This window comes from Balearica regulorum, chromosome 16 (assembly GCF_011004875.1).
Source record: "Balearica regulorum gibbericeps isolate bBalReg1 chromosome 16, bBalReg1.pri, whole genome shotgun sequence".
In the NCBI taxonomy this organism is placed as follows: Eukaryota; Metazoa; Chordata; class Aves; order Gruiformes; family Gruidae; genus Balearica; species Balearica regulorum.
The window spans coordinates 13885773-13910620 of NC_046199.1; the positions used below are offsets into that span (position 1 = coordinate 13885773).

General features: G+C 40.7%; 1 long non-coding RNA gene across 1 annotated transcript in view; it reads left to right on the forward strand.

Moving 5' to 3' along the window:
• Positions 1-24848, forward strand: part of LOC142604081 (uncharacterized) — a 78468-nt gene that overhangs the window by 39957 nt on the left and 13663 nt on the right. Inside the window, exons 2-3 of the long non-coding RNA XR_012837974.1 lie at positions 386-573; positions 18984-19118. This is a non-coding gene — a long non-coding RNA (uncharacterized LOC142604081). The remainder of the gene's footprint in view (positions 1-385; positions 574-18983; positions 19119-24848) is intronic.

Below are 24848 nucleotides of genomic sequence, written 5' to 3' on the forward strand. Positions count from 1 at the left end.
TAGAACTTCTTCAAAGGAGTAGTATAGTTAAGAAAACATACCCGGGGAAAATAAGATGTTAGTGTCATCTGAAGGAAGAACAAAACTGGTTATGAAATCATTACAATTAAAAAAATATATCTTTGACCAGTTTTACTCTCCATTCAGTGACAGCAGCTCTGATAAAATGTATCTAATTAACACCCAGCAGATAACAATTATCTCGTATAATTATGATGAGCTTGTTTGTTCTTTAATTGACAGCTTAAGCAATGTTTTATGATGTTTATTTGACCTTGACGCTAATCCGCTCCCTGCTACTGGGAGCTGCCAAATGTGTGGCTGTTTGGATTTCCATCTCCACCACTTGCACTCACCGCTCGTTACCATCGTTGTCATTCTGCAGCGCGATATGTCCTGCACCATCTCTCCGTGACTGCCGCAGTGCCACCCCGCTCCCTCCCAACCGCTGTGAGGTTGCACCCGAGTACTGCCCCTCTGCTGCCTGTCCATCTACGTCCGTGCGTCAGCGGTGTTAAACAGCTGACTCCGTAGGATCCCCAAAACAAAACACACCGTATTACTCAGAACGAGGTAAGATGTTCACTGTTAGAAACTAAATCATTGAATGTATCTGAGAGTTTTACATGTAGTTGATACACGTTTTGCAACAGACCCGCAATCTGCTTTCTATTAAAAGGTACCGGATAGTTCGATAACCAAACGTCTGTGCTGGTAGAACAGATGCGTTTGTTTTTGATGCATCCTGAATACTTTGAGAGGACTTTAATTTTCCTACAAAGGCAGAATAAAAATTCTTTGCTGTTCTGTAAATAATGAAGTCTAGTGTGTTCGTACCTGAGTACCATGATAATTTTTACAGTATTACTGACTGTATGATGCTCTACCTACAGCCTGTCCTTTTATTGAAGGATGTCTGGGATAAAATTTCAAATTAATTTTCAAAATGGATTTTTCCCTTTGCTAGAGAGAGAGGCAGACCTAATTAGATGGGCATTGTAGGGAAAAACTTAGAGTGGAAAGACAATCACCTGCCTCAGATATTTAGGGGTGACTAAGGAGGTCATTGGTTTCAAGTCCAGTCTAACCAGATCACTTAATCTGTGACTTGATTTTTATTTTTTTCACTGACAAAGAGGGGTTAAGCATGACTGTTTCCTACCCCCTTTTCCTATGTGTTTTATTGGGGGTAAACCACTGCCTTCTTGCTGTATATATTCTACTGCACTACATCTTTACTGTTTAGGATATTACTGCCTTCTAATTAAAGGACACTTCTGCAATTCTGTTTCTACTAGAAATGAGGGGCAAAAAGAAGTCCTTGTAAAGAGTGAATTTGTGTGGATATTCAAACTGGATTTACAACGGTGGTGTATTTTTGTAATGTTTGCAAACGGAATCCTGAACCAGCTGACTAGCAGATCACTCTTCCTGGTACAATGGCTCTTAACAAAAATCTTTGTCCCAATTCCTTCATTTGAAATGTAGCTGTGTTCCTTAGAGCAGTTGTTTTCCATCTGGAAAGGAGGAAGGAGCTACATTCTTTGAAGTCTTCATCCAGAAGGCTCTGGTTTGAGGCTTTTGGGTTTTTTTCCTTCCCCTTTTCCCCTCTTGAGGAATCAACCATTTCCAGTAGCCACCAGCTTGGAAAGCAAGTTCAATCTACAGATTCTCAGTTCTAATTTTTCATCATCGTTTTCAATCATGAGTGTTCTGACTGTTCACGAGCTCCTAATGTTGGTTGTACTGTAACATACAATAATTAGGTACTGTCTTAGCAAAATCAACTCATGTATGCTCAAATAATGTAATCAGGGAATGGCTAGTAAGCAGAGGTGAGTTCCCCCATGTTGTCTCACTAGCCTTGTCCTCGAACATTTGGAATGAAGGGTTATCTGAAATGTGGAAATTGATGCAATCCTACTTTGCACGTGGTGTACTGTGTGAACCAGATTTACGTTGGGCGTTGCTTATCTGACACCAATTTTAAATTAATTTAGTGAGGAACAAATAGGAAATATCCTCAAAACAAGGTTTTGTCTGAGATTTCTGGATTTGGGGGATTCCATTAGAGAGGGCAATAGCCTGGGAACTGCTTTTCTTATCACATCATCTTGTCCTTTTCACTTCAAGGCAGTATTAGAAAGTGCAGTGGTGCATAAGACTTAGTAATAACTATTATTATTTGTTAAGCATTGTCTTATACAGCACTGAGAACATTGGGTTTCTATCCTACATGGATCATTAATTTGAGTATGCAAGATTTTTCAAACAGTAAGTGTCCTTGATGATTAGAGAGAGATTATCACAAAGTGCTGCATTTTTATTTGATTTTTTTTTCCCCCTAAATGAAGGAACTGAGCTTCAAATTGAATCTAGTTAACTGCAGTAGACTTCTGGTTGGAGGATGAGATAAAGTATGTCAAACCACTTATCTAGGTCCTCTTTCAACATAAATTGTTTGGAAGGAGATGTAGAAAAATCTTCTGCGTGGACTATCATGTTTTTATGTCCACAAGGACTGGAAACAACCTTCCAGTTTAAGATGGCAGTATTTCCAAACCAAAGTCAGGTGCTTGGGTTCTCAGATGTTGTGATAGATCCTCTTCCTTTAGGAGGATTCCTATCTGCATTCCAAAGCCAAGGTAATGGACAGCTGGACTCTCAGCTTCATTAATTGAGACGGACCACTTAAAAACCAACTGATAAGGTTTTGGGTTGGCAGGAGGTGCGGGTTACACATATTTGTTTCTCCTCTGTGAGAAGGATTCTATAGAAACAAATCTTCATTCAAGTTCATTCAAAGCAGATTTGTATATCTGTTACTGGTGCATAAAATGATACAGGGAATGAAGCCTGGAGATGTATCCAATAGATTCATAGCAAGAAATATCCTGAGGAGACCTTATAGTATTACCTGACCTTTAAAGTAAGCCAGAGTTTACTCAAATGCCATAGGAACAGATTATATGCTTTTTGCCTTAGAATTCATAGGGCAACTATTGATAGAATTAATAAAGAATATTTTTTCAGAAAAAGTGAACATATGGCTTGTTATTACTGATTTCAAGCCACAATCAGAACATTATCTAAATAACTGCAGAATACCAGCAGTATGTTCCCAAGCATCTAGTACATTAGAGCATGACTCCTCAAATACTTTGAGACTATGTATGTTCCATTGTCGAGCTTTAAACGGTGTTGTCTATGTTCTGACTTCTAATCCTATTAAAAATCTTTATATTGAGGATTTTATAAAGGTGCTGTAAAAATTTTAAGTGGGCTTGAGGTGACTTTACAAATTTTTAGCTTGGGAACATTTTTCAGAAACTGAAAAATTAATTAGTATCAGTCCAAATACCCACAAGTCTCTTTTTTCTTCTTTTTTTTTTTTTGTTTCTTGTGGTGTTGGTTCTCCTGTCACTTAATTGGTCTGATTCTTTTTCAGTGTAATTTTTCAGTCCTTTACTCATGTTTCTTCAAATCTTCTTGAGTTGAGTAAATAGATGCAGTGGGATGAGCTGAGAAAACATAAGACTTGCAAAATATTTCCCAGTCACAGGGACAAATATTGCAGCTTCTCTCCCTAAGTTTTCTGCTGAGTCTAGTGACCAGACAACTCCCAGCCAGCACTGGCTAAAGACATATTTTAAAATGTTTTCAGAAACAGGCGGAACAGTGTATACTGCGCTGCTTCTCTCACCAGGTTGCCATGTACCTCTGCAGAAGGAGGGGAGCTGGAACCAAGTGCACTGGGCAGGAGACTTGGAGCACTGGGAATTTAAATGTCTTGCTCATCTAATTTGGCTGTCAGCCAGTTTATTCCTCTCCCTTTGATTGATGTATCTATTTAAATGCTTTAAGAACTGGGACTCTTTCTCAGCAGGGATTTGTACAGTGCATTGCATTGAGGGATCCTGACCTTGTTTGGGGCCTTCTGTGTCTCTGAGAATGAAGTAATAATATAATAGATTCATTATATGTTGAAGCAACATTTTTAAAAGCTCGTATCTAACGAATGCAGTGATTATGAAGAGTTGCTGTTGCTCCAAGTTAGCATACACAAAAAGGGGACTAACTTTAGCTCCCCTTTCTTGGCCTGTGTGCTTAGAGGAAAGAGGAGAAACTGGCTATTTGGGAGCAAGAAATAGGAGACTGGCTTTATTAAAAGAAGAGCCAAAAAAACAAAAAAAAACCAAACACCCCCTCAAATAACAAATCAAAGCCTCCAAACCCCTAGCCTCCACACTGTGGATCATAGCATCATAGCTCTTTGCTGAGCCCCACTCTGCAGAGATTTCTGGCTTCTTGCTGCATTTTTGAAGCTCTCTTGCTGTCTTGCTATTAAAATCATCTTCAGGAGACAGCCTTGTGTCTTTACTTGGCTGCCTTTCCTTTTTTTTCCTATTTCTTTTTTTTTCTTGATGAGTCATTCTACCATCTTATACCCTATCATCAGATAGACCAGACAATGAAGTCACTGGGGTTGCCTGAGAGCAAAATTGGCCCCATTATCCACAACCGCTGTGTCTGCCTTGTCACTGATAATACACCGCTCAGGGGCTGGCCTTCCGAGTATGATGGAAAATCACCAGGGACAAGAAACCTCCTATCCAAACAAAAATATTTGTTGAAGTTTTTGGTGCGTGTGTGTGTGTGTGTTTTAAATTTGGTGAAATGCTTCCAGCTGAAAACAGGAAATCACACACAAATAAAACTGGTGTTATATTTTGTCAGCATAGGAGGGAAAGTAAATTATCTGATAGTGTCCCTTTACTTGTGTGCCCCAGCTTCAGCCTTCTGAAATTAGCAATGGCAGGAAACTTTTATTAGTCTTCTACTATAAATTAGAAGAATTTATATCAGAATGTCTGAGAGAAAAGAAGGATGCTCGACAAAATCATTGTTCCTTAACTCAGTACAGAAGGAAAGTTGAACTATCATTTCTAGAGGAACATGGGTGGGGAAATATTTGCCCCAGAGAGCTTTAGCCTAGAAACAAGACACACCAAATATGAGGAGGAAAACAAGCAGGGATGAGGGAAGTGAGTTTTTCAAAGCTGTATGGTAGGGCAATAGCTGCCTAGGAACAGTAATAAGGTTTTCTGATTCCCAGAGCAATGTTCTTTCTGCTGAACCACAGTACCCTTCAAAGCGAGCATAAAGAGACTCATGGCTCTGATAGTGGTGATGGCTTGTGGTCTGCTCAGTTGAAAATACAAATTGAAATAACAAAGTGCAGCTGGTCTTTTGGGATCTATAGTAATCTGATGAGGAATCCCATAATAACTGCTAATATTAAACCTTTTACAAGTCTAACTACTTGCATCGATAAGGGACAGAAGAAAAGCAGAACGGGACAGAAACTAAGTCTTGCAAAACCATAGCCTCCATAGAGACGTCTCTTCCTCCCTTTCAGTATTTTGTTGCTTAGCTAGCCCCTTCCAAGAGCTGTGCCTATCGGTGTGCTTTGGAGAGACCAAAGTGGCTGAATTTCATCTGCCAAGACCAATCATTCTTTTGATTCAAAACTGGTGTGCTGTCATTAATTATTTTTTGTATCGCCCAGTGTACCAACCACAGCTGAGCCCCATGCTTCTGTGCACTGTATGAACTTAGCATAAAAGGATGTTTCTGCTCCTGCTGTATCTCCAGTCCAAGAAACCTTAGCGCATCTCTAAAGGTGACTAAAATATGCTAGGAGCAAGGAGAGCCAGAGCTCCAACGTGCTGCTTGCTCAGGCTGCTTTTTATGCCGTGTCTGCAGAGACCACAGAGACAGTCTCGCTAATGCTGAGCCAGTGTCACTTCAGCTCTCCCTCAGAAGGAGGAACCTTATGTTTCCAAACTCATCCCAGGATTACAGTCCAGAAGGTGACTAGTTTCAGCTGTATGTTAAAATTGTCTTGCACTATTTTTCCAGCCTGATTCTATCTTACCAACTGTCTGGCTGTGCCTTCCTTGCCTTGACTATTTTGCCTTGATTCTCGCTTACACTGTTTGTCACACTGATGGAAGATTAGTTCTGTCTCTGTGTGTGGTTTTTTCCTTTTTTTTTCTTTTTCTCTCTTTCCATTTTTTTCCTCCTCTCATTTTCCCAGTGTGGCATTTAGGAAGGAGGCTGAAAATATTGAACAAACTGCTGATGTCCCCAAGATTCAAATGTGTGAAAAAGACTCGTAAATGAGTCTAGCACACTCAGAAACATTCTTAACATCTGTTCAAGCAGGAGTACCAATTCCCTTTCTCAGAAAGCACAATTTGTCCTCTCTGTTATTTAAAACTTCAGATTTCTTTGGATTTGAATAATATCAAAGTGGAGCTAAGGAAAATAAACTCTCTGATTATGGATATAGCATTTACAATGGGAGGTGTGGTGTGGATAATACAGAATTACAAGGTTTTAACTGCCGAGTGTCCTCAGCTTCTCCTATACTATCAGCCTTCTCCTTGTTTAGCCATATGGAAAGGGCCATGTAATTGCCATCCACAGTTGCAGACCCTGTGGATTATGTCCCCTGGACTGGTAGATGTGGGTTTAGTGACTGTTCTTAGAGAGCAGGAAAATAGCAAGTGTTTTCCTGTGAAATCTTACTAGAATGAAGCAAAGGTGCCTTAGAACCTGATAAAAATAATTTTAGGCTTTATTTATTTTCATAGATATTCCTGATGAGGCAGAAATCTAACTGACTTTAGTTTTGCCTGGCAGTAAACACTTCAGGATTCTGCCCCCAAAATGTAGTTGCAAAACTCTCAACACTTCTGCAATTTAGTGAGAGAAAGGCTATAAATAGCCAGCCAGCCAGACAGAGGCACAGCAGGAGAACCCAGGGGTCCGAGCTTCCAGTCTTGTTCTTTAACCACAGTAAAGAATTGCAGACACAAAAATGACAACCGGAAAAAAAACCCCCAAAATCCCCAAACAACTGATAATTCTGAAAATGAAGAAGAAAAAAAAATATAAGTAAAAGAAATGCCACATTTACTAAAACTGCTGAATCGCCTCAGCAGTGTAATGGGCTTTCAAGCCTGCTGCAGTAACCTTGGCTCGCTCCCGCGGGGCTCGGGGATGAAGTCATTGCTGAGGGCAGCCGCACTCGGGCTGCAGCCGCCGCACGCCGCCTGGGCGCTTCGCAAGGGGCTCCGTGCACGCAGCCGGGGGGCAGGCAGGATTCTGCTGGGGGATCACGGGGTGTCTTGGAGAACAGATCGGAGCTGTTATCCTGACCTCTGTGGCTAAATCCCGCTGTTGGTTGGGACTGCAGCGTGCTGTGAGCTGTGAATAGGTTTGTGAGGACAGTTTTAATGCAGGTGGATGAGAAATCTGTGCGATAGCACGAGCATTCCAGGGAATGGAACAAGTTTTATTCCATCACAATTAATCAATTAGCATTCCCCATTCAAGTGACATTTATTGCTACAAATGTCTTATGATGGTAACAATAGTGGCTCTATTGCAATTATTTCACCTTTTAAAATCCATACCACTGCTTTTAGTTCTTTTTGATAGAGAAATGGTGTAAGTCACAAGTTTTATTGCTGATGCAGCACTGAAAGATGAAATACTTTACCTCTGGAAGGTTAATGTGCTGCAAGTCTCCCCATGATTAGGAACAAAAATATACCAGCAGGTGGGATACAACCAGAACAGAGAGAGTTCTGTGAAATTCAAGCTTAAAACAAGCAATAAAACTAGCAATGGCATTTCAGCTTAGAGGCCTCCTGCAGGAGTGATCTATATTACCAAGAAAAAGTCCCCTGGAATATGCCTGTTGTTTCAAGAATGGTGAGATTCTGCAACTTTGATAGCAGCTTTCCAACTGCACATTGGTCCTAAAAGCCTGACAAGGGCTCTTCCCTGAGAAAGAAGGATTTTGAAAGTACCCTCTAACACCAGCCCAAGGACAGCAGTTCAATCTGATTATATTTGCTAGTGTTTAACCCTTCAGGGAAGCTTGGAATTTACCAGATTCCAAGTAGAAGCCCAGAAAGTTTTGGGTTGGGTACATGAATTAGGTCTTCATGGCTTTGTCTCTTGTATTTATTTTGGATTGATTATGATTTAGTTCTGTTCAGAAACAGTTTTGCAGTTGGCCAGGGTTACCATGAACCTCCAGGTGCAAGCATCTTGTGTCTGTTTTTATTCCTGTGATTTGCCTCTGATCCCTTCTCTTTCCAGCAACAAGCTAATACCTCATTCTCCATCAAGCTACTCTGGTAGTGTGTGCAGCTTGTAACAAACTTAATATTAGACTACCTAAAATCTGCTGAATTGTTGACATGTGGCATCCTGACTTCTACATTTCCCTGCCATGATTTTCCATTTAAAGTATCCAATGTTTCCTACCCCACAAGCGTGACCATTCCGTGGGCAGTTCACTAGCCTTCTGCAGTGTAGTTGTCTTCTCACTCTCAGTCAAGTACGCGGCTATATATATTTTACTGAGTGAGTAGGAAACCCTCAAAGTGGTCCAGATCACAATCCAGGCAAGCACTGCGAGGCACTTGTATAAATGTGCAGGAGCAAGCTCACTTGACATTAGCAGCATTTTTGCACTTTCCCAGATGATGTTCTTTGCTGGACAAGGACCTGTGAGGTAGCCTCTTGCAGACATTTACCGATGAGTGTTAACTGTTGCCACGTCCACTTGCCGCTGAGGTCATGCTTGCACTCCGGCCACCGGCTGGCTCCCTGTTGCTAACACCCACCAGCCTGCCGTTGGCATCTTTCCATCTCGAGACGTGTACCGCTCACACTTTGCCTGAACTTGGCCTCGCATTGCCCTGAATTTCCCTCTGGGACTCCACTCTGAATGGCAGTGTTTTCCTGCCACAGAAAAGCAAAAGGTTCTGGAAATAAAAGCATCTTCCAGAGCCCTCTTAAAGAACAATTTCCTCTGTGATCCTAAAAAGGAAGGCCTGTATGAAAAAACACTGGAAAAGTAGTAACATCTGCAGACCTTCCAGTCCAAGACTCCATAAATCCTGTGTAAGGGAGGGAGGAGGGCAAGAATGAGTTACGAGTGATAAATTATGACTGACCAAATCCGCTTGAACAGACTCCTGCTGAACCTGATAAGAGTGCTCAGCTGGTATTTTTGTGGTGGCAGTTTTGTAGTGGGATGCGAGAGAAGCTGTTCTCTATGGGAGTGCGTATTGGGTGGTATAGGACATCGCTTGTGCGGTGGGAAACAGTGAACTTAGTATCAATAGTAATTACAATACTGCTCAGACAACTCTGCAGCTCTCTGGGCTGCTTTACTTAGGAGGACACAGCTTGGCTTTTTTTTTGTTTGATAACTACAGCAAAAACACTTTCTAACTTTCTCATCCATAAATCTCTCTTACACTTGTTCTACCCCCATCACCAGCACATAAGCACTTGTCTTTATTTCCCAAGCAACCTCAGCTCCATGCTCATGCATCTTCTTTGGGGAATAGCCTTTCCTTCAAATTTCTTTATATTAAACCAGTAAAAGCAGGAAGAAAGACCACTGTCTGTGGCTTGTTGCCTGGTGTGCACCTTTAGTACGACAGGAAGCAACGCAAGATTTGTATCGGAAAACCTGTGTGAGAACTTGACTGCTTACGTATCGCTCTGCCCTGGAACCTGCGCAAGCAGGGCCTGCAGAAATTCTGTACATGTCTATCTTTCTTTTTTTCAGAAGCTTTGGTGCAGTAAATAAGGATTATCCTGTTTCTATCTACTCTTGATGGCAAGGCCCATTCGATACATCTTCTCGTCGGCTCCATTCCATGCAGTTGCAAGCATGTGCCATCAGTCCTCATAAAAAAAAAAAGGCTCTTTTTATGCAGAACTGATTGCAGTAATGCTAAATTCCTTTTACAGTGCAATGTCACAAGCGAGAGGAAGAGCTAGAAAATAAACCTAGCATGCATCCTACTCTAAAATTTTTATTTAGAAAAAATGTTGTATAACGAGAGCTTTGCTTTTCTATTTGTTTTTTAGTCCAGTACATCTTTTCCATTTGTTTTTTTTTAATTTGTATCTCATACTTGCAAGTCTGTCATGGCAAGGAGCAAGTGGGAAAAGTCAAGCCTTTTGGTGTAAGACAGTTTGAAAATAACCTCAGTATTTCACAGTAAGGGGAAATCAATAAGGCAGCGGGAAAGAGAAGAATAGGTATATTAATAAACTAAGACTCTGGGCGCAGTGGGGTCAGGAGCTAAATGTAGCTATACCTGCAGCCTGAAAGATCACTCCAGGCACTGCAGCCAGTACATGGTGGGAAGCTTAGAAGCATGGCCCACTTGCAGCTAGACACAAAAAATGTGGGTCGTTGGGTTCTTTTTTGGGCTGGGGAGGGGTGTTTCCCCATTAGGATACAAAAATAACTCCAGAAAATAAATGTGGTTTGCAGATAAACTTCCAGCTCAGACTATTAAATTGCATTTTACTAGGTAATGAGATTCTGTGAAAGCAGGAAAATGCATTTAAACTGGTCAGAGTATATCTGATATTGAAGATACCTTGATCTGGGAGGATAAAGAACTTTCTGGACTTGTTTTTTAATACCTGAAATTATTGTGGATGTTATCTTGTTGTGTCCATAGAATTGCAAAAGAAAGTGCGTGAACGCTATCAGAAGTTCCCCAAGATGCTAAGATTTAGTCTTAAATTATACCGTGCTTTGCATTTTCTTTTCATGTATGGATATCCAAATTCTGTTTTCTGCAGTGCTCATTGCCAAAATATCTATGACTAGGAATAAAATGTATTATAAATCCAGGAGTAAATTCACAGAAATGAGGTGGGAAATGTCAATATAAATATCAGCAAATCTAGTGCACTTCAAAGGTGTAAGCTTTTTAAAGGAGGTAGCTGGGTGGGTCTTTTCCCTTCATACGAATGGCTGTATCATCATTTGAGTTATGTCAGACAGTGAACTAAATTTATACCAGATTAATGATGCCTGAGCAAGTTATTGAAAAATACTGGAGTGGGTATTAAATAAACTAGGTTTGATGACACATATATAAAATATCTGATCAGTATTCTTGCAAGCTGACTTCTATCTCGAACTTCTCGTTGGTCTGTGCCTCCTTCTGACGTCTTAATCTGGTTGGAAAAGAATGTCCCTTATTTGTTTATGCTGCCTTGAATATTAATGCTGCCTTCTACACTGCAGTGCTTGAAATGCTGTGAGGAAACATCTTCAAGGAAGATTACCCTGTGTGTTGAAATTACAGGGGGAGGAAGAGGAATAATCAGAATTGCATGGCAGAGGGAAGATTAAGAGCATTTTTTGGTGTGTACTGGAAGGGGGAGAGTGGGAAGAAGGGTCGCTAGGTAGAACTATTGTTCTCCACATCATTCCAGGCTCAGACAGGTGACTGACTTGACCACAATACTTCAGTGCTTTAGCATATCGCTTCTGCAAGTTTTTGTAATTTCCTTGGTTCTTCTGTAATAAGACAAGCTAATTAGACATGTTTTCAGTTTTCAGATTCCATTAAACTTGATCGTATGTATAGAAAACACTGAATCCAATTAGGGGCCACAGCAATCAGTTGAGAAATGTGTGGATAGGACAGTTATACGCTAAAATACGAATGCCTTCTGGTTTTAGAATTTCGATTTCCTCTGCTGTTTAATGCAACATGAGAATAGGAGGGAGGAAAAGCTGCTCGCTTTTGGAGCTTTCATGTTGCTAACAGCTCCTGTGTGAAGAGGCAGTTTGGGATGGGGCTTTCACTGCAACCAGTGAGACCTGTATGTGCATATCTTAGAGTTTGGCCCATGGAATTAACTAGAATATAAAGTTTTTGCTTTTACTTTTGGTTGATGCAGAGGAAAAGGAGCTACTAGGGAACACTTCATCAGGGTGTAATGAGGAAACATTATCTTGTTAAGCAAACACTTGATAAAGGCTTTAATAATCCCATGGGGCCAAATGGGTTTGCAAGACCAGACTGGATGAAACCTTGAGCAATGTTGTCTGACTTCAAAATGGGCCCTGCTTTGTGTGCCCGGCTGGAGTACATGGCTTACCAAGGTGCCTTCCAACATGAATTATCCTATTCTTTTTGATTTCTTTTGCTTGATACAGAAAGCCTAAACCCATTATTTGCATAAGGGGAAGGTGGGACCATTTTATTTAAATAAATGATGCACTTGATGATCTTATATTACAGAAAAGCTTTAGAAGTTCAACAATGTCATATTAAAAAAAAATTGATAAGGGAAATACAAGCACAAAGGAAAAGATCAGAGAAAGATGAATCCAAATCACCTTTTACCTTGCCAAGTTTTAGTATCAATGACAAGTGGAAGAAAAAAAAAGTACCAATAAGAAAAAAGAATGGCTGGTTTTACACAAGATCAGTTCTTGTCTTGACTTGAGATCACTTACCCCTCAGGTGACTTTTCATTTCTAACTAGTATAGTTAGACTAGTTTAGAAAGAGTTTTGAAAGACTATTTATAACCTTGTAATTTGAGACTAAACTGAATTTGATGAGACTCCTGTAAGATGATTCTACATATAAGAAAGCACTTTCAGGATTAGAGCCTACAGGCTTTGATCAGTAATATTTTGCCATGATACTCTTCCTGAAATAGTCTTAGCTACTGCCTAATTCCCTAACCTTATAATAGTTCTTATTAGTTACTATTGCTTACCGCATTTCTTTGACATGTTTCTGCCTCTTTTTGGTTGCTGTTCTTGTACTGTCTTGTTACAACAGGTGATGGTGTATTATCATACCAAATAAACGTAGTTTCTGGAATGCAATTATGCTGCAGAGAAACTAGTAGGTAATTCCTGCCCGTGACCTGAATTTCATTCCTTGCAGTGCTCCTGACTTACCATGTGACCTTGGATGAATTTCCTCATTAGGAAAATGGGGCTGATTATTTACCCCCAAGGCATAGTACTACAGTGTTACAAATGACAAAAGCCAGGGAAGTACAAATTTCTTTGGAACTCTCCCAAATTCTGTCCATTGACCATATGCTAAAAGACATTATGGCAGAGAGTCTTACCTACGCGCTCCGTGGGGACAACAGAGTATTTCATGTGCTTGTAGAAGAATGCTTAATGGGCCAGATTTGTTACTTGGTGGTGGTGTGATATATTAGAGGAAATCTGCAGCAGAGTAGGTTTGTAATACAATGATGTCAATGCAGTTCAGGCAGCAAGGTAAAGGATGGTGCTTGAGCTGTAAATACACACTCTGCTCTGTGCATTACTTAAGCTAGTTCATCATTTAAACCCTGCCTGATAATGAAACAGCAGAAAATATATTAGTATGTTTGCTGGTAGTTGCTGTAAATATGGGTAAGACTGAGCTTTTGCAGTTAGCAAAGAGCAGCAATCATCTGTCTCTTCTTTCAGATTAGACAGTGGAGGATTTGTGTTACTTTGACTTGTATCTCCTTTTTCTGCTTCTGGAAGGGCTTGTGCACATCAGATCTCATCTGGTTTTGTTTGTGACTTTTTAATTGCATTAGCTGCTCTGATAAAACCAGATTGTCTCTTCTTACAGACCTCACCTTTTCTCTTTCTCATCTATAGTACTGAATTAAGAGGCAGAGACAAAGGGGTGATGTGTTGAAAGTGCTCCAGCACAGGGCTAATTTATCTGAGAAAAGGAAGAATTTGATGCTCATGGTATCTTTCTTGTGCACCTTAACTGTGTGTTAAATAGGGATATTACATCAAACCAACCTCGATCTCTGCTTTGGGAATGTCAACAGAGAGGTGCAAAACAAATGTGAACATAGGGCAAAAAAAATTCCATCTCAGACAATTTTTGCAATAAGTCCCTTATTTTATAAAATGTGATGGAATTAATGGAGTAGAGGAGCTGATCAACCTAAATGAAATAATTTCTCTAAAAAATGGAAATACTTAAATCCAGGAATGCCTGCAGTGCCTGGTGGGGAATTGTAAACTCTCGATTTATGGTTCTAGAATCCTCTGTGGGCCCAGTTCTCTGGCTGGATTGCCACACGCCTGGAAAACCACGCACCTCCACCACAGGCTGCCCTCCCTTTTTGGCAAGAAAGACCTGACTGTGAGAGCTACAATACCGACAGGGAGCTCAGCCCAGAGAGGAGGATAAAATTATGAAGCCTTCAAACACTGGCCTTTCAGGATCCAAGTCTTTCTTCCTCCTTCCTCCCTCCCCTAAACAGGAAAATATTATTGAAAACTATAATTACTATTTTGTATTCCCTCAGCTTCTGACAAGGTCAAGCTCAAAGTAGTTTTTAGAGGACTAAGAAAATGTTAATAAAACTGAAAGAGAAAGAAAATTATGGAATTGTAGTCTTTGGAAATGGATTTTTTTTATTGTGTCCAAAACAGGCTGGTTTGGCATTTTGAATTTCACTTTCTGCAAGGTTCATGCTAGAAAGAATGTGCTTCAGCAAATATTCCCTAGTAACTTGTTCACCAACTTGTTTCCATTGTCTAATGCTGGTTCCATTCCAGCACTGGTATTCTCTTGGCTGTTATCTCGTCCAAGTTTTACTCAAATTAAATAAAAATTCCTTTTAGCTAAGTCATCAGAGCACTTCCTGAGCAAATGCACATCAAATATCTTATCTGAATTAAGTCTGTGTTCTTGACTTCCACACAAACTTGAGATGTGAGAAGACGTTTGCTGTTATTGAAGGCACCTGACAAACCCTATCCTCCTCAAAACATTCTCTTTAATTTTAATTAGTCTCTGATCTTTAGTGTCACCTAATGAAACTTATTTGTGGTTCATCAGGTTCTATTTTTTCTTTTTTTCTTTTTTTTTCTTCCAAACCCAAACTCTCTTATTCTTTTCTGCTGAGCCATCAGAGTGCCTTTTTCAAACAAAAGCTCATCTGCCTTTATGATTTTGATTTGCAAGATGCCCATAAAACTTGAAGCAAATATTTGCTCTGCATTACACAAAACAGGAATTTAATTACTTCTTTTATATCTTCTTGATATCTTTCTTTAATATCTCCAAAAATAAAATATGATGGCAGCAATGAAACATACCTTCCCAAATGTCTGCATTCATTACTGGTACCAATAATCAAGGCCCTGATTCAGCAAAGTTCTCGAGTGTCTGCCCTAATTTTAAGCAAAAATAGTCATATAAAGTCAATTCATCACTTTTCATATCTATGTTTTACTGCATTTTATTATTGTCGCTGCTGCTGATCCAGCCAGGCTGTCCCTAACGACAAACAGCGTGGCTTTCTTGGTGAGCATGTCTCTATAAGTTTTAAGTCAGGAGTTACTAAATTATGCGATCTTTAACCAATTGTTCTTTGTGAGGCAAATGCTGCTCCCAGGGAAGTCTGCAGCAACATTTCCTGCTTTCAGTTATAACAGAAGTAGGCTCCAGTGGAACAGATTATGGGAGTTTTATTCATTTCAGTAGGGATATTGACTAGTTAGACACACAAGAGGGTAAAATACTTTTTCTTTCATCAATAAGCTAAGCACTTCTCTGGAAAAATGTGTAGTTGTTATGCTTTAAATGTTACCGCTGTGCATCATGTCCCACTGGTGTAAATCCATAACCCCTTCACGTCAGTCTGAAAATACAGACTGTTGAACCAGAAGAGATACTGAGTGGCAGCAGGGGTGGGGAAGGACGGGGAAGGATGGCTCTGGTTTGGCCACTTTTAGAACGCAATGAAGCGATAATGTCAGAACAAGATGTACTTTTTAGGAGCAATCTTTCATTCACTACTGTCAAGATCGCTATAACCTATAGCGAATGCATCTATTCAGTGTTCTTGTATGACCCTAGTGTGGAAAAGGGAACTTCAAACCAAACTGTCAGGTTTGTGCTTTGCGAGTTCGACAGCAAACCCACTCACCAAGTTTGATGTGAGTGTAAATATATACTGGGAAATAGAGCCGTCACTGACAGACTTACCAAACCCAGACTCTCGTTTTGGAGCAGACCTTCTCTAAGATAAATGGTGTGTGATACAGCCAACTGAATTAATTTGCACCACAATCATTTTAAAATGTGAGGTTTAACTGTCAGTGAGCACATGCGTCTGGATTGTTTGCTTGCTGCATTTGTTTTCCTTGGTATGATGAAAGGAAATGACCCAGATGTAGGTGATTTATTTTTTTTTCCACACATGAACAATATATGCATATCCTTCCCCTCTAAGTTTCAAGAAGGCTTTTATGGTAGTCAGTGCCAATGGGTGGCATTTTGTTCTGAATAGCAGAGTGACAACAGAACCACTCTGTCACTGTTCCTCCAGCTGCAGAAACAGAGGTGGCTCTGCAGACGCTGGCTGCAGCAGCAGCTTTGGACAGAAGCGGGGTGGGCTGGGGGACACCCTCCCTTACACATGTGATGCTTGAAGTGGTGCCGGGGAGCCCCTGGAGAATATCTCCTCTGCACATACTGGGAACTTCTTCCTGCCTCAACAACTACCCCGAAAAGCCAGTCTATCGATCCTGTCCACGCTTAATTGGTAGGCTCAAAGTGGATCACTAACCGTTTAATGTCTTTAAATCAACAAATCTCTGGTAGAGCACACACAAGACTGTTTCTGTGTGAGACGATACCTTCATAAAGAGAAACGGTGTCATTGAAAAGCACCAGATTTTTGTTCCTAGCTAGGCATTAAGGCAAACAGCTCTCCAATATCCGATGTTCATATGTAAGGGAATGAGAGTAAACAATTGTGTGTATTCAGTGGCTGAATTAAAAAAAAAAAAAACAAACCGCAAGAGGGAGGAATCAGGTTGAATCAAATGAGAGAAGCAGCAATGGTCTTTCAGGAAAGACAAACCTGAAGGATTCTCTCAGGGATACCATGAAACGGTTCCTTCAGTCCAGTCTATGGTGGGCATGGGCTGATGGTGACCATTACAGAAGCAGTTGGTGCAGTGGTGCCAAACGTTCCCTGTTTGCAGTGGCTGCCAAAAAGCAGTCAAGAGCGGCAGAGTACAGCTAGGCCTTCCCCAGGTGCGTGTTACCTGGTTTAGGTACATCTAACCAAACGCTTAGCTGCGATGCAGACTGCTGCTGTGATTTGGGATGGGTGCAAGTGACCCAAATTTCATTTCTTTGTTATATAAAGAACAAAAGTTACACCTGTAGTTCCTGGAGCTGTGATACATATGGTGTAAGGGAAGCTTGAATTAATCCCTGCCAAACAGGCTTGTGCGTCCCATCAGGACATCACTGTAGTTCTGCTGCTAGACAAGACAGGATAGAGACCGCAGACGCTCCTCCTGGAGATCTCCTGCTGCCGTCTGCGTGCTGGGCAGTAAGCATGGTTTGCTGTTTTCCCTGGCTGATGGCTCCACGGCGGTATCAGCGTAACGTGAAGAGCCCCGCATGACTTAGAACTGCTGGAAGAGCAGCGGCTCCTGACTGACATTCCTCCATTCATCGTAAGAGCCAATGCACTGGAGGAAGCACTTGTGCATCCTTATAGTATTCTGTACTTGGACATCACTGCCGTCTAGATTTAATTTTCAGTGATAAAATACAATTTGTATAACGTGTGGAAAGGTCTGATACTGCTGTGCTGGAAGGAAACTACAGCTAGAAGCATGATCATGTTCCATTTCTGGCTAATTGAGTAAGAAAAATGCAACAAGATAAAAAGAGGGGAGGGAGAAAAGTTCTCCGCTTCACGCAGGGAACCTAATGAAAGGGAAAGGACGGTGTTCGTGGCGCTAACCTGCGCAGCGTCTCTTTAGACGAACTGGTGTTTGTGCGGGTGCAGCTAAGCCCGGCTTTTTCAGCAACAGAGCCTCTCCTGTTCCCTCCTTCCCCTCCCCACTCCCGAGGGGTACTGGCTAAGACAAAAGAGCAAATGCCATTGTCTAGAGCAATCCCCAATTTACTTCCAAGTCAGGCTTGGAGCATGTGGGACTTTTATGAGCTCTCTCGCCCTGGCCTGCTGCTGACCTAACCCTGCCCGGCTCAGGTCAGCGCCATTCAGCGCGGAACAATGCCATTTACGTGCCAGCTTCGTCAAAGGCCTCTTCGGCGCCCAGAACGCTAGTCACACCCGATTTTGCTGAATAATGCTGGATAGTTTTGTGAAATGTGCCTGTGTTTTGCTATGCCATCCGCTGAACAGCCACGAGATCAGTTTGCATAGCAACTGTGAGAACGGGGAGGCCGAAATCTCCAGCGTTTGGGGCACCCAGCCCCATCCCTACCAGGGTTAAATAATCCTTGACTGAAAGAGAGCTGAAGGGCTGATAAATATGCAAATGGATGGCTTTTAAATGCCTCTTGGGCTGCAGTGAGAGAGGTGGGTGTGTGACAAATACAGGCCTGAGCTCCTAAGTGAAGAAATAAAGTGTGATTGATACCATTTTAAATCCAAGGGCTAAAATAGCCGACTTGAAAATGTCAATACCTCTTTAAATGTGGGTGGCATGTAAATTGTAACCACATATGCAAAGAGCGACAAAGATTTAAAGAGTGCTGGGGCGAAATGAGTTTACAGACTTGCGTAAGGGACTGAGCAACACCGAGGAAGGAATTATTTTAACCACCAGGATGGTAACAGTCCTTAGATCCTGACTCCAGGGTGCAATATTTTTTTCTAAGCCCATCTATTTTTAAAAAATAATTTTAAAATAAGTTTGACATTTTGTGTGAGGAGCTGTCGAGAAATTCCTTATATAACATTCCCTCAGCGAAATATTAAAAGCTTAGCTGGTCTGAATTTGAGTGCAACTGTTTGTTCTACTTACTGGAGTCCCTCCTCTGCCCCCTCCCCCTGCTCCTTTTTCTACATTGAAAAATAAAATATAGATATGGCAAACTGTTACAAATCTAAATTCTGCAGCCATAAATACTGTAGCAAATAATCTTTTACACCCTCTCTTCCCTTCCTCCTCTCTAAAATGTACTTGAAACACAATTACTGTGTTTAATGATTCAATTTGTGAAGACTTTGTCACTAGGACAATGAAAGTGGCTCAAGTGTGATAAAGCAAACATACCAATAAACCTTGTTTTTATTGATTTGTAGGAAGCTCAATTGTCTGGGAGAAACAGAGAGAGCTGACATCACCCCCTGGTCCCACTGGAATGCAGTGATAAGTGTCAGCTTATTTTTCTTACCGGCAATTTCTCTGGCTATTTGATGTCTGGCTGCAAATTTAAAGTAAATGACATTCCACAATCTGGTAGGGGTGGGAGGTGAAGTCTGCATTATTTGGTTTAGCATTTAAAATAATTTTGTGTCTGAAAATTTCTCCGGTGTCTAGACAAGATGTATGACTTGCCTGCTGAAAATATTAAAATTTTGTACTGTACAGTCGACACAGCTACATTCATAGTAAACATACAGATTCAATTTAAGATTTTTAGACTCCTTTTTACAGCATATTATATTATTATTACCACTGGGGGAGCCAGATTAAATCTAATTCAGGTAGTCAAACACAGTGCCGCTCTGTGCAGGCCGAGTTGTCCCAGCATTTTCTTTAAAAGCCTGTTAAGTGTGTTCATTTAAATCTTTTGCAGTTTGTTGTCTTTCAGCACAAATGCAGCAGCACATCTGATGGGGAAGCTGCTGGGGCAGCTGTGCGTACAAAACACGGCATCATCACAACAGCAATATGATCAGTCTCTTCTATTTCCAGCTGCTTTCTTCTACATGTTCCTTTACTTTTCACAGTCTATTTGAATATGCCAGGCAAGCATTTTTAGGAATATGAATACCTGCCACTGCATAGAAAGAGGACTCTTGGGTTCAGTTTCTGATTCTTCTGGTAGCTGTGTTCTGGCCCAAGCAATTGCCTCGGTTGTAGCTTGTGTTGCATTTTTCATTCTTGGGTTTGAATGTGCATGAGTAGTGTCTGTGCCTTAGTCTGACGTAGGCAAGCAAGCCAGGCCTCCTCTGTTCCTGGCTGGAAGTCAAGGCCTGCATCACCTCATTTCTTAGGCTGTTTTTGCGATTGCGCGTGGAAATCCCATAGGGGTTGAGTGCTTCATTCTAAGACATCTACAATGAAGATCTTTTTGGTTTCTGATTTCCCCAAGATGGTCTGTAAAAGAGCCAAGACTAGAAACTAGACCCCACACTGCTCCCCACTGATTCTGGGAAAAAGCATTCTTGGACCTGGGCGAGACTGGGTCCTGGCCGCATGTCTTCTAACTTCTGTGCTGTGTTGATGCCAACACTGCAGTGACAAACTCAATTATTTATGGAATCAGGCTAAACTTCCTACACTTACCAATTTCTAACCTGAGCATTTCCATTTAACTGTCTTCATTCAACTATACCTGCTCAACATTATAACTGAAGGCTGAAGTGTATATATACTAGCCACATTTCTATGAGCAAAGCTGTTCCTTAAAAAATTTATTAAAACTTTGAGCCAATGAAGACCAATGGGCAAAGCAATCATTATAGAAATATTCTTGATTTCCTATATGAAAAATATTGAGAAGGTTCTGTTCTAGTCCCTCTTACAATTTTTAATATTATTTGTTTTTCAAGATCCCTTGATCTATAATCTCTGTCTATTATCATGAATGAGGAACCTTTGCACCTTTAGGAAAGCTGAATTTTGTACCTACAGTAATATTGAAATTGATCACTAAATACTATGATTCTTTCATGAATTAATAAACCTCTTTAATTATGCTGCCTTTACTCAAATGCAAGATTATCTTAAATCAAAAATTTCCTGGGATGTTTTAAGGAAGAATATTTGCAGCTACTTGTTTTCTGATTTAATCTATTCGCCATACGCTACCTAAAGTGTACAGTTTGCATTATTTGAGATGAGAGCATGCATGTGAAGTTATCCCACTTCAGCTGATGTATGGGCAAGAGACAATAAAGATATATTTTTGTCCTAGTGGGAGAATCTAAGATTGCTGTGGATTTTCAGTTTCTAAAGAATAGGAGATGTCTTACTGAATTTCAGTAAATATAGTCATTCTGTTATATATGTAGCATTTTGCCTAGCAGTCTCAAGGCATATATAATATATAACATATCTATCAACATGTGTAGACAATATTATTCTTTTTCTGGGGGTTTAAATACGATACAGATTTGGTAAGTGGGTATTTACTTAACTTGAAAATATGCTATTTATTCGGGCATCTTTAAGTACATCAACAGAAGCTTTATATGTTTTTGCTATTCAAGCTCATTAAAAAGGAAAAAATTCTATAAGAAAAGCTTATCTTTAGGGTGGGTTTAAAAACCAAATTAATTCCATAATTGTTTCTTTATCATGAAAATATACTCTTCCTAAAGTCAGGAAATATGCTTTCTGATAGCAACGTATGCTACAAGGATGATGGATAGGAGCAAAATAAACCAGACTATGAACGCTGAATACAAAATCCGTAATTGTCTTCCATCCATATTTGTTTGACCTGTTTGGTTTTAACAGGTATCAAGCTCTCTATAGCCCCAAAAGGCCCTTTACTTTCTCAAGTAAACAAAATGACTTTGTCATGTTCAAACCATCAAGCTGATAGTGCAATTAAAGGTCATACACTGTAACAAAAAAGATGCACAGTTAAGTCACCAGAGACTGTGTAGCTGACTTGTTGAGTGAGAAAGTAATAGAATTTTGCTAGCCTTTAACAAGTCTCCTTCTTCTTTAATGCTCACATTTTTACTGTAGTGAACAAATCTTATGTCTATCTTCATGCTTCTTAGTAACTCCCCCTGTTCCTTATTAAGAGTTTTATGTATCCAGCATTGCCAAACTCCAGTTCTCAAAAATCATGAGCCAGGCCTTGGGGAAAAAGAAATCATGAGATTGGCTTAAACCAATGTATTTTGAATTCCTCTTATTTGCCTTCTCTCTTTGGAGCGGTAAGGGTACTGGCACTTCATCTTTTCAGGCTTCTTTCCACAACTATGAGAACTAGAAATATAATTTTTAAAAATGAAAGGCAAGATTGCTTTGCAATGCATGAATCTAGCAGCTGGGGCTTTAAAAAATCAAACCCATGAAATATCGTGACATTTGCAATTGAATGTGGAGTGCTGTTGTCCTGGTTTTGGCAGGGATACAGTTAATTTTCTTACTAGCAGCTGGTATAGCACTGTGTTTTGGATTTAGGATGAGAATAATGTTGATAACACACTGATGTTTTGGTTGTTGCTAAGCAGTCAAGGACTTTGCAGCTTTTCAGCCAAACTGGCCAACGGGATATTCCATACCATATGACGTCATGCTCAGTATACAACTGGGGGGGGGTTGGCCAGAAGGCAGCACAGCTCAGGAACTATCTGAGCATCGGTTCCGGGTGGTGAGCAATTGTGCTGTGCATCACTTGTTTTGTATATTCTTTTATCATTATTATTTTCATCTTCCTTTTCTGTCCTATTAAACTGTCTTTATCTCAACCCACGAGTTTTACTTTTTTTTCTTTTTGATTCTCTCCCCCATCCCACTGGGGGAGGGAGTGAGCAAACGGCTGTGTGGTTGTTTTAGCTTCCTCCCGGGTTAAACCACAACAGCTGTTAAGTTGAAGAGTGTTTGAAGGCTGAATAAACTCATGTTATTAAAATAAGTAGGTTGCATTGACTTAAAAGAGCTAAGAACCAAGAGCAACAACGCTAGGAAAACAGCTTTGTCTGTGTCCAAGCTTCTACCTTCGTTACAGCGCACCTTGATGGATAGATGCCAGCCCAGCCCAGCACATGGGAACGCGGGCAGACAAAAATTATTCGACTCCCTTGCCTGTTGCAATTCGTGCACTGCAGGATGCCCTGAGGGAGACTGCACAGCCAACCTGCTGCAGAAGCAAAGCTCAGACAGCAGAACGACCTCACTAGAGCTTCAAATTTGTGAACCTGAGTGCAGGTTCTAGGTTACTTTAGATATTAAAGGTCCTTCCGCATTTTGAGTATGTCAAACTCTGGCTTTCTGGTGAGATGGTGATTAGAAAATATTTTGTAGGTTGGGATATCATCTTTTCTATCGGCTGTTCCAAGACAGTCCACATTATTCCAACAGTGTCTGACCCTTTCCCATGACTTAAATGCTACAATCTCCACACCTTACTAGTAGAAAGTTTTCCCTCATACCTAACCTGTTAAATTAATAGCCCAGTCTCTTCTGTCCTTCCCATCAGAGGACAGATTATTCCTTATTCCTTTTCTCTTTGCAGCAGCCATTTACATATTTGGAGGAATATTGTATCATCCTTTAGTCTTCTACTCTTTGAAAGCAGTACTCAGATCAAAGGTATTGTATTGTACTGCAGTTTAAAACCAGCTTATACAGAGGCCCGTATTTTCTACTGGAGGTTTTTACTTTCACTGCTTGCAGGACATGTCTGTTGCCTTTTCCAGAATTAAGCCCTTGCTAACTTGGATCCCTCATCGAATGAACAGAGAAGATGTCCCACCAATACCCCTGTCTCTGGCAGTGCTGCTCCTGCCTTACTGCTTTCTGCATTCTTCTTTTCAAACTGCATCCAGGTTTTGGTTTTCATCTTGGTGTACTTGAGCAGACAAAATACCTTTTAAAAGGTAATACTGACAAAATTATAGGGGCTCACATAAGCTGGGTAAACACTGGAAGAAATACTTATATCAGCAAATAAATAACAGAAGGTGAGGTGTGAACCTAGGCGGTTCCCATTTTGAGACACATCAATGAGTAAACAAGAGGCTGGTGCTTTAAAAGGAGGTGAGGACAATTGAGAATGTGCGTGAAAAGTCTTGAATTCAGGCACATTTCCCTACAAAGCTGAGCACCTTTACCAAAAGTATGCAGAAAGATTAGTAGCATGCGCTTTCTAGAAAGGTGCTTCTTCATGCTCCTAGGAACAGGGACTCCTCTGGGTGAGTAGCTTCTGTCCTGACAGAAAAGGAGGAGCAGAATCAAAGCTAACCATTCCTTTTTGGAGAAATTAGGAACTAATCCTCATTTCTTCACACAGCTGTGGGAACAAAATCCCTGACAGTGTAACTAGTGACTAATTAGAAGACATGACTGTCATGGGACTTAAGCCATTTGAAATGTGACAGGTAGGAAATGGCTTGGCAGTATTTGGATAGCTTTTCGTGCAGAGAACTGTAGGCAGCCCTGGGAAGGACTGAGGTTAACGAGGGTGTTGTTCCTGACAGCTGTCATTTCAGTGAAAGTTTTGTTGATTCACCTTTGGAAAGACGCTCAAACTACCCTTTGGCATGTAGCAAGGCCTTCAATTACAGAGTACTCGAAAGCTCATCCAACCTTTGCAGCTTGTGTCCTCTCTAAATTACTTTTTATTGTCAACTCATGGTCAATATTTAATGAGGAAATTAATTACCAAAGAGATGATAGAGAGCTCCGCTCAGGGAGTAATTTTTTAAATTTTTGCTGCAAACATATGACACATCCAGAGAATAAGCACTGTGGTTCTGAAATTCCTCTAACAGAGCGCTGCACACTAAGGGGGGAAATTCAAATAACTTAAAAGTCAGATCTTGCTGCAGGATGCTTGAGAACTTTGTGCAAAACTAGAAGAATAAATTCATAGGATGCTGCTAAGTGCTTTGTGGCAGTTTTTCAGCTTTGCAGTTTTCCCCTTGCTCTTACACAGTCTGGCTGGGATTCATCTCACCTACTCGGAGATGTCCACAATGTAGGCATCCCTGTGTGAAACAGTCTTTTCAACTTCTTTTATACTCAGTGAAGAGAAATAGACACTTCAAAGGTGATATTCGCCTTGACTTGCAGCTGGCTACTACAAGAGGTTGGACGAAGTACACTCTGCAAGTGTGATCTTCCATTGACTACAAAAGAAGTCCAGCCAACAAGATCAGACAGAGATATCTGAAATTAAGTACTGTTTAACCCTCCTCAGGTGCCTAGGCATGCAAGACCTTTCTCTTTCAGCATTCATTATTCGAGTGGCTGACGCG